Raw genomic sequence first — 10,665 nt, 5'->3', positions numbered from 1 at the left:
CACACGCGTGGCCGTTCCTTGGTGACGCGAGCTGCAAAGCTGTTTGCAAAAAATCCCGAGGCTGAGAAAATGAAGAGCAAGTTGCAAATCGTGGGGGAGGGGGGGGTCTCTAGACTCTTAAAAGAGAGCTACGCCAGGGAGCCCAACCCTAGCCCCGCAGACTTGCAGCGTTGCTGCACGGAGCTCGCCTAAGGCTTCCTTCGAGGAAATCCGCCGGGAGGGAGGCAGGGAGGCGCTGCTTTTTTTTTCTTTCGACCGCGGAAAGGGCTGCCGCTTTTCGGCCGGGCGATGCAGAAGGGCGAAGTGAGTGGTTCTGAAAACAAGGTTGGAGCTGATCTGTGCTCTGGAATGGGGTTTCCGGGGGAGACCAGCTGCTTCTCTCCTGCCCCTTCGGTCTTTTTTAGGATGTTATTCTAGGGTCCATCCTTCCTACTTACCAAGCAAGTCACCATGCAGGGGTTGCTTTATTTAGTTTTATTTATTTATTTTGTCCAGCAATTATAAGGTAACAGGTATAAGTAAGTATAAACATAGTTATGAATACATGAAATGGGTACATATAAGAAAAATAAAAGAAACAATAGGACAGGGACGGTAGGCACGATTGGTGGGTGCGCTTATGCATGCCTCCTACAGACCTCTTAGGAAAGGGGTGAGGTCAATAGTAAACAGTCTAAGGTTAAAGTTTTTGGGGTTTGGGGAAGAAACCACAGAGTCAGATAGAGTATTGCAGACATTCACGACTCTGTTGCTGAAGTCGTATTTCCTGCAGTCAAGTTTGGTGCGGTTAACCTTGAGTTTGTATCTATTGTGTGCTCTTGCATTGTTATGGTTGAAGCTGAAGTATTCACTGACAGGTAGGACATTGCAACGTATAATTTTATGTACTGTACTTAGATCGGACCCCCCTTGTTTGTGAGGGTGCAAAGGCTTGTAGCCTTTTTACGTATGTATGCAGTTCGTTCGTGCATTGCGTTTGTGTTTTACGAGCCAGGGTGTCTCTGCTGCCTCTCTGCCTCCTTTTTTTTTTTTTTTTTGCAAAAGCCAAAGGAACTTGCCGGGCCAAAGCATGCATGTGGTTGGCAGGCCCGATCAGTCTTTTCCGGGCTCTCCGAGGAATTCCCGGAAAGTTAAGGACAGGAGGAGGATCTCTGAGTCTTTTGTTAAGGTGTTTACAGCCTTTGCGTAACTTTCTCTGTACGCCCAGCAGGAGGACGCGGCTTACCCGGGTTTTCGGCCCAAGCGAAAGTAGCTTCGGTTTATCGTTCCCCGCCCTCAGTCCAAAGAGACAAGCTAATTTAGCCATTAATGGTGCTGACATGCCGGTACATGTAGTGCTCAAGATAGTAAACAGGTTCTCGGGGGAAAAGAAAGCAGCTCTTTTGTTTCCGGATTAGTTGTTTTCTTGGCTGTAGGTAACTTGGTTAGAGTGTCTTTTTAAAAAGGCTTTTGTAGCCTGCCTTTTAGAGGAATTACACACACAAAAACCAGAAATCCACTTCCCTCAATATCATCATTATTATCATCCCACATCAGTCCAACTACAGGATGGAGGTTGTGGATCCACACTGGCCCAGTGCAAGTTGTTTTTTTTTAAATTTATTTTAATTTATCGATTTATTCAGTCTAGGGCTGGAAAAAAAATGACACTAAAAGCCACCCACAGCTTCCATACCTAAAGCACCAGACCCAGTACAAACTTTGTATTTTGGAAATTATTTTTGAAGCGAATTTTAAGTAATAAATAGGAGAGGGCATATGCCATTCATCAGAAAATAAATTCCAAAAATGTGGGGCCATGACAGAAAAGGCCCTGCTCCTTTGGTACTGATTATTTTTTTAAAAAAGAAGAGACCAAGGCTTTGCCTGTCATTTTCACATACAACCATTAGTGGTTTTTTAAATAACATAAGAAAGTTGATGACATCTTTCATATCAAAAATTCCTATATCTTCCCTCACTTTTTTTTTCTTAGGAGTACGTATTCTAAAGCAGAAAAGGATAAAACAGCCCATTGAATTGACACTTCTATGCACCCAGTCATAGTTTATTCTTTAAAACATGGTTTAACTAACTGGCATGGCACAAATGACTAACTGAGGCAGTTTTTTGATGAGCCAGAAATATGAGAACTATTTCTAAGCATATCTCAGCTCTTCAAAGGAAGTGTGGAAAGATTACATAAATCTGCAATAACTGAACAGCCCCAATTACACAGAAACAGTCTGATTTTAACAAACTAGTTTGATTTGTGCATTATGCACTATTTACTACTGCATTTGAAAACAGTCCATAGACTTCAGTTAATGCAGAATTCAGCTTCTGGAAGATTGGAGATATTTTTAACATAATGTGCAGTTTGCATCCGAGCTCAATTCAAAATACAGCTTTTGACCTATCTAACCCTTTATGCTTGTGGATTTGCTGTTTATGGATCCTTATTTTACCTAGTTTTGGTGTAGTGCTTAAGGCATCAGACTAGAAAGCAGGAGAATTCTGAATTCTAGTCCTGTCTTAGTCACAGATCCAGTTGAATTACCTTGGGCCAGTCTCTCTCCCTCTTCCTCTCCCCCTCCCTCCCTCTCTCTCTCTCTTTTTCTGTCTGTGTTATCATGAACGGATGCTTTATCTTGGAGTATACAAGCTTGAGCTGTTTGGTTTATATATTTGAATGCTTGATATCCACTTCAAGATAATACACAAGATGTATAAATGTGTAGAAGTTGGATATCTTTCAGCAGTGTCCACAGACAAATGTGTCAAGTCTCCCTAAAATCAGATTAGCTCCAATCCTATGGGCTTTGTGTAAGGCCTTAAATTGCTTGGTTTTGGGAACTCATGTTCGGTAGAGCCTGTAGAATGGCTTTGCTGATTGTTGTTGTTGGTGGGTTTTGGGTTATCTCAGCTACTGTTCATTGTGTTGGTTATTTTATTTTGTTTTGTATATAGTTTTAATTGCTGTCAGCTGCTTAGAGTCATTTACGTGAGTAGTTATATACATTGAAGTAATCAATAAATAACTGCTTTACAAAATACAGAGCACCATCTTCTACTCGATGTCCAAATTGAAGACAAATTCCTTTAAGAATTCCTTTAAGAATAAGTATACAGGTAGTACTCGACTATATGACAACAATTGAGCCCAAAATTTCTGTTGCTAAGTAAAACATTTGTTAAGTGAATTCTGCCCCATTGTACGATTTTTCTTGCCACCACTTATTAAGTTCTTAACTTAATAACACAGTTGTTAAGTGAATCTGGCTTCCCCGCTGACTTTGCTTGTCAGAAGCTGCAAAGGCGAATCATGTGACTCTGGAACACTGCGACCATCATAAATACCATATGAACCACTTGCCAGGCACCTGAATTTTGATCATATGACCTTGGGGATGCTGCAATTGTCATCAGTGTAAAAAATGGTCACAAGTCACTTTTTTCATGGCCTTTGTAACATTGAACAGTTACTAAATGAACTGTTGTAAGTCCAGAAATACCTATATAAGTTTGGGCTGTTTGCAGAGGGCAAACTGAACAGGTTACCTGAGAACACATGTCCCTTGCAGTGAGCTTTGTTATTTCTATTTCTTTCTTTTTTAAAAATAAAATTTTATTCACTTTTCACATATTGAAAACATCTTTTTTCAGTGAAGAGCATAATTCCTGGTATCACATTTTAGTTTAGTTTACTTTTAAAAAAAATTGTCATTGCACCTCATACAACGAAATCAAACACCATCTTCAGTGCAGATCATGACCATGACCATGAAAAGAAACACAAACACACATCCTTCACCCTTCACACATTGAACCGAAAATCCCTGACACCACACCAACGCTGCACCATACAGCAGAATTCAAAAGAGTTACTGCCCTGGGATAGAAGCTGTTTTTCAGCCTATTTGTTCTTGTTTTTATTATTCTGTACCCTCTGCCAGATGGTAATAGTTCAAAAAAAGGGTTCCCAGGATGAGATGGATCTTTGAGAATGTTTTGAACTTTCCTAAGGCAACTTCCAAAGAGAGGAGCGGGCAACCAATGATCTGACTTTAATTACATATTCCTCTTTCACATTTGAGTTCAAATCTTACCATTGCTTTTCATATTTTCTATCATGTTTATTACACACTTTCCTCCAGCTTATTTTATATATTTTTCAATTTATTACTTGACCTATTTCTTTAAGCTTTAAATAACTCTCATATTATCATCTTCATTATGCTTTATAGTTTTCTCTGTCAGGTTTGCACTTTCATTGCATATACTTAATTAATTCATCATTCCAAAAGTTCAATCTCAATTCAAACATTTCAGAAAACTTTCCCCTACTATTAACAATTTGAGTGTGCCACCCCATGTCATATAATTAACTCCCCTTTAAATCTCATTAATTATGTAATTTTTAATTATCACCTAATAGGTTAAAACCAATATTCTTCTAACTACTACATTGCATGTATACTTTTCAATCCAGGATCTGCAAGTTTCTCCTTTAGTTACATACAGAATATATATAATTTTAATAGGAAAAATTAGTCTAATTCATCATAAAAACTGATATTATTCTCCTAGTCCCCATTTCCATATTTCATTTCTACTGTAATCTATACATTCATTACACATAGTTATTTCTATTTCTGTTGTTGCCATTTGAAGTATTCTCAAGATAATAATTAACATGCACAACTGTTATGTCTATATTTTCTTTTTTTTCAGAGACGAGATTCCCGGAATTTGAAAGACACCTTGCTTTCCATTACATCTGAGGATTATTGCTATTTTCACATCCTCCTTGCAGATGCGAGACAAAACAAATTGACTTGTTTGTGCAAAAAAAAAATCCTATCCTTATTTCAGGGCAACCTTCCACAATTTGATATTCCCCTAGCTTTTGGATTACATTATCCATAATCCACAAACCAATTGGGCAGTACTGGCTGAGGATCATGGAAATTATACAACATATTTGGACAGCACTAAATTGCAAAGGCAAGCCTTCTAAAAATTATGTTTTAGAAGCTTATGCTACCTACTGCCTGGTCCATACTTTCATTTATTCAACTCAGGTTTTTTTTATTAAGCAGTGCTTTATTGATTGCCAGATTTTAGTGTACTTAAAATGCTTGATTATTTCACAGTAGACAAAACCTATTCAGACAAGTTCATATCTGGTCACTTGAACTAAATGCTCAGTTGCTGAGAAATTGAATGAAGAGCGAGGGGAAGAACAGTTTAATTAATTTGGGATACTTCAAATTAATGAGTGTTCCTTTGGAATTGTTTGGCATAAAATTCAACCCAGAAAACAAAGATTGGGAAAGATTGTTTAAGATTAACACATTTGAGTGAATAAATCTAGTATTTCTTTTGCACAATAACTAGGCATGAGGTGTGAAGGAAAGTATGCTGGTATTGGAGTGAATTAATGATTTCTTTGCATTGTCCATAAAGCAATTTAATAAACTTCGTATTTTGCATGTTATAAATGCTTTGATTTCCTAACAAATTTTAGATGCAGATAATAGCTAAGAGCAAACTTTTTGTGCCAAAAAAGGCAAAAACTCTTTAGTACCATTAAAGAGAATCAATCCTAACAGGTAGACATAGAATAACTTTATTGTCGCTTTGTATGTACACTAATCGGCATACATTAAAATGAAATTTTGTTGCATACAGCTCTTAAAGGGTCTCCATCTCTAATATACACTACATAAACATGACAAAATAAATACAAAATCATGCATATAACCACATATATGACACAGAGAAACAACAAAATCTAATTTGGATGTATGCATGTACATGGTGAGAAAAATGAATCTTGCGAGTTAACCAGACAGATGGTATAGGGAGCAAACCTGTTACAGAATTTGATAGTCCTCCTAGAAATACTTCGAAATCTCCTCCCATAAGGGAGCAACAGAAACAGACTGTAAAGTGGGTGTGTGGGGTCTCTAACAATGCTTTGAACTCTTGAGCACATAGCGCTTTTAAACATCCTGAATAACAGGAAGCAAGCTTCCTATAATCTCAGTTGTCCTTAACACTCTCTTTATGGGCTTTCTATCTGAGGCACTGCTGCCATAGTAGGGTTTGTTTATGTGGTGTGACCATATTGGCTGAGGATTATGAGAAATGCAGCCTCCCTCTAGGATGGCATCAGTACTAAACTGATGCAACTCTGCATCTGCAGCCAAGATGATTGTATTTCTAACCACCCAATGATTCCAGGTCTCTATAGAAAGACAGCCCTTTTGCTTGTCCAGATTGTCTGTTCTACCTCCAGAGTCTTAGATGCTCAGCCCCCATCTTCCTTTTGGAATCTTGATTATCTAATGGCAGGCTTAACGCTAGGGATCACACAAACCACAATGCGTTCTTGTCGTTTGTTTAGGGAATCTGGGTCAGCATTGCTTTGCCTAAAACACTGCACGCCTGTGGAAATCTTTGCCCATGGCTGGGAATCTGCCCTTTTTGTTAATCCAGGCTACAAGATGTTTTTCTCACCTAACTAATTTTGTGGCCAAAGAGTTACAATTGGTATCTGGTTCCTAGCCGAAGGATATTCTAGAAGAGGGACTCCCATTAGTTTGTATTGTTTGCCTGCTTGTTTATTTGATTCCCTTTGTTGCATATTAGAACAGGGGTTGCTTGAAGAAAAGCAGAAGTTGTGATAGCTGCCAGTGGGGACTGCTCAATTCCAAATGTATTTTGTCTCCCACTCATTACTCCTCTCCCTTCTGCTGTTTTTTTCCAGTGCTGTTTACAAGGGAAAGCTGAGCTTTGCCAGCATGAACTTAGTGCCCTCTAGCGAGTGATTCTGGAAAAATCCATGTTTTGCTGTCCTTTTACCTCTCACTTGTTTACTGAATTCATGTTCTGTTCCCTGGCTAAAGTTACAGTGGGATTAATTGCATTTGTACAAAACAGATCGGCTTGATGCATCATTCAAAACCCTTCCACGGCAATCAAGCCTGTATTTTTGCAGGTGCTAAAGTGAGGGCCATGATACTTGGGCTTCAAAACTCCAGATGCCCACCAGATTGCATCCACAATAAGTAACTCTTTGCCACACCTAGTGGTCATCCAGATAGACACAACTGGTTGCTCTAATAAAGTACTATATAGCATTTTAGTTTGGTAGTAATGTTACTTAAATATCTTCATATAAGAATTGACCAGTTCAGTGATTTAAAAAAGATACTGACCAATGGATTCCACTCTTTTTGGTTGAAATTCTCTTCTCCACCTCCAAAACACTATGAAAGTAAAATGCTTATCTTCTATGTTTAGTGAAGTTCATCAATAAACTCCATCATAACTTTGAGACACAAAGAGTGTATGATGTTGGGTTGGTGAATGCTAAACAATACAGATAGAAGGTAATGTACAGTGAGGAATTCCTTGAAAATAGCCATTCACTACACTTCTCCACATTATTGGGGCAAAGCTGAGAAAGTGACCCACAAATCTAGCAAGTTTCAAGGCTAAACAAGGATTTGGGGTTGGGCCACCCAAGGATGATAACCATCCAGATCCTAAGTTGACGCTTTTTCTGTAACAGCATGGGATTTTTTTGGAGTTTTGTCTCTGTTCCCAGAAAGTTATGTTAAATCCCTAAAACAAGGGTCTTCAAACTTGGCAAGACTTGTCGACTTCAACTCCTAGAATTCCTGAGCTAACGACTGGAGGAGGAATAATTCTGGGAGTTGAAGTCCACAAGTCTTAAAACTGTCAAGTTTGAAGGCTCCCTGCCCTAAAAGCTGATGCTATAATAGCAAACCTTAAACCAGAGGTTTACTAATGACAATAACAGTGTTTTGTTAAGTAAATCTGTTCTGATGGTAATAACTACCGATAGTCCTCAATGTACGACCACAATTGCCCCCAGAGTTTTCATTGCCAAGCAAGTTGTTAAATGAATTCCCCCCCCCCATTTTATGACCTTCCTTGTCACAGTTGTTAAGTGAATCACTGCAGTTAGTAATATGGTTGTTAACAATCTGGCTTCCCCATTACCAGAAGGTCGCAAAAGAGGATCACATGGCCGTATGTATGAGTCACTTGCCAGGCATCTGAATTTTGGTTACATGGCCATGGGGATGTTGCAATGGTCATAAGTACGAAAAACCATCATAAGCCACTTTTTCCAGTGCCGTCATAACTTGTGAACGGTCACTAAATGAACTTTAATTGCAAGTCAAAGGACTCCCTGTATTTTAGGTCATTCAGTTGGGTTCATATTCTTTCTACAATGACTTGAAATTTAGCCTGGGATGGGTAGTGATGAAAGCATAACTGCTAATATGATTGTGACTTATTATTTTTCAGGCACCCATGTTGGGGAAGGTCGTTTTAAGAAAATGATTAAGAAAATGTAGGATGTTTTGAAAGTCCTCGGTTTTTCTACCCACACAGAGCAACAACCAACGAAGCTGTGTGTGGGTAGGTGGAGAAAATTCTGACCCATTATGAGACCAGATAGCAGGTCAGCTATCTAGAAGTCACTGGTAAAAAATGTGGGTTAGCAGGCACCGCTGTATTCTTTCTGCATCTATTTTGCAGCTGCCAGCAAATTTATATAGGCAACGAAATGTAAAACAGGTTTTCCATGGTTGAGCAATACATTTGGATTTGAATTCTTAGAATTCCCAACAAACAGGACAAAGTAACTCTTCTCTTCTCTTCTCTGTTCTATTGTCTTATATGAGGAAGCATTCTGCCCTGAATTGCTTCCTGCAGTAGAAAAAAAAAATCAATCCAGGCGAAGCTTTAGTTTTAAAACAATGCAGCAATACCCTGGATTTTTGGGAGGCGGCATCCATCCAGTGCCAGTTGTAAGGATGAGCTTTGCTTTTGGCGTGAGTGAGCACAGTTGACCTTGCACGTAGGTGTGCCAGCTTGGATCCTTCCAATTGGAGGTTTCGGGGTGGATGAACTTCTCAGGTAGAGTCAGAGGCCTATCTGCTCCATTTGCTTTTTTTTAATGAATCAATATTGAAAGGTCCACAAAGGTCCTAAGCTAGCTTTGAAGAAGCTGCCAGGTCGGAGGTTGATGATCGCTGGTTTCAAATAGGTCTCAAATACAGAAGAGGCCATTGGTTTATCAGGATTGCACTGGGCGGCTTTTTCTTTTTTTCCCCTCTGAAAAAAAGAAGTCTATCTGGCACTGATAGATTTCGTTTCTATGTGCGTCAGCAACATATCTAGGACTGTTCTCAAGCTAATTGTATCAGAAAATGGACTGGAAGTAAAAGAAGGTTACTGAAACTGGTAGGCATTGCACTTAAGGACCAACCGTACGTGTGCTGACCTGGATATAGCTCCCGCTAATTGAGTAAACTATTGTCATGTAAGCATTCAAACATGCTTAATGGGTTAAGGCCAACTTGGGCCATAGAAGCTCAAGACAAATAGGAGTTTAGTTTGTAGAATCAATATGCGGCTTGGTTCTGCATGCTAATTTTCCTTCCCCAGCAGCGATATATTTTATTAAGTTCTTGTCTAAATGTCTGCTGGCCCCTTCCCTCCAGATTGTAAAGTCTGTACTTCAGAGAATCATAGACTTACAACATGAGTTACAGCTTAGGGCTGGGATCATAAAACACTCCTGATAGATGGTCATTCAGAATTTATTTCAATATTTTCCAATGAGGGAGAGTCCACCAACTGTCTGGGTAATGGGATTCACATATTGAACTAACGTTTTGCTAATATTCAACCAGAATCTTCCTTCCTGGAATATAAAACAATTTTTCCACATCCTGTTGTCTGGCTAACAGCAGACTAGCTGACCAGAATGAATGCTAACCTTCTGTGTGAAATCATTTCAGTTACTCAAGTCTGCTAACATATTCTGCGTCAGCTTTCCTCAAGGCTAAGTACACCCAATTTCTTCAAGCTTTCCAAACACAACTTAAGCCTCCAGTATCCCAATCGCCGGAAGACAGTTCAAAGCCAACTCTGCTGACTTCTGAGTTCTCATAAATGAGATCTAGAGTCCTGCATCAGTGGCATATTTCTCCAGCCCCATATTTCTTTCCAATCAGCTCTGAAACCAGGGCTCACATAAAAAATACACTGACAAGGGAGTGGATCTGGCTGGGGAGAAACAAGGCTCCCACCCATCTGTTCTCCCCTAAAAATTACACAATGCATTTCTGTAATAAGCGGGTGTTTGCTAAAGTAAGGGGGAATCAGTATAAGAGAAAACCCCACATGAAACTAACAGTGATCACCGTCACTATTCATGAACTGCCTCCTTTTTGCTGTGTCTTGATATGTTCTTTGAGAAATGGAAAAATCCTATTGGAAGAGAAGATGTGGTTGTTAACTCCTTTAAATGTAATGTGAAATATATTTGAGAGCATAGTATGTCATATGATAAATTATACATCTAATCCTCTACTCTCTTTTTACATGTTTGTTTGTTTGTTTTGCCATCCATCTTGCCTAACTAAAGATGCAGGAAGTCCATTCAGTTATGCACCTGGCTTAGGTAGAAACCATTCTAATCTGGAATCTTCACCTGTAGTCAGTAGAAATTCTCTTGTTCTATTAAACTACTCCATTTTGAGAGGAGGGAGCTGCCAGGACCTACTTATCATGCTATTTACATAGTGTTTTCTCTTTTTCTAAAGCGTTTTTTTTTTAGTAGAATTATCTACT

The 10,665-nt window shown here is 39.1% G+C and overlaps 1 long non-coding RNA gene across 1 annotated transcript; it reads left to right on the top strand.

The window, feature by feature from the left end:
• Window positions 1-314: 314 nt before the first annotated feature.
• LOC148126221 (uncharacterized) lies at window positions 315-5,463 on the top strand. Its single transcript, XR_015743004.1, has 2 exons — window positions 315-857; window positions 4,714-5,463. It is a non-coding gene; the product is annotated as an uncharacterized LOC148126221 (long non-coding RNA).
• Window positions 5,464-10,665: the final 5,202 nt, after the last annotated feature.

Source organism: Pseudonaja textilis, chromosome 3 (genome assembly GCF_049901715.1).
Source record: "Pseudonaja textilis isolate UNSWEBS1 chromosome 3, rPseTex1.2, whole genome shotgun sequence".
NCBI lineage: Eukaryota > Metazoa > Chordata > Lepidosauria > Squamata > Elapidae > Pseudonaja > Pseudonaja textilis.
The sequence above is the reverse complement of the archived record's forward strand: the minus strand, read 5'-3'. Positions and strand labels throughout refer to the sequence as shown.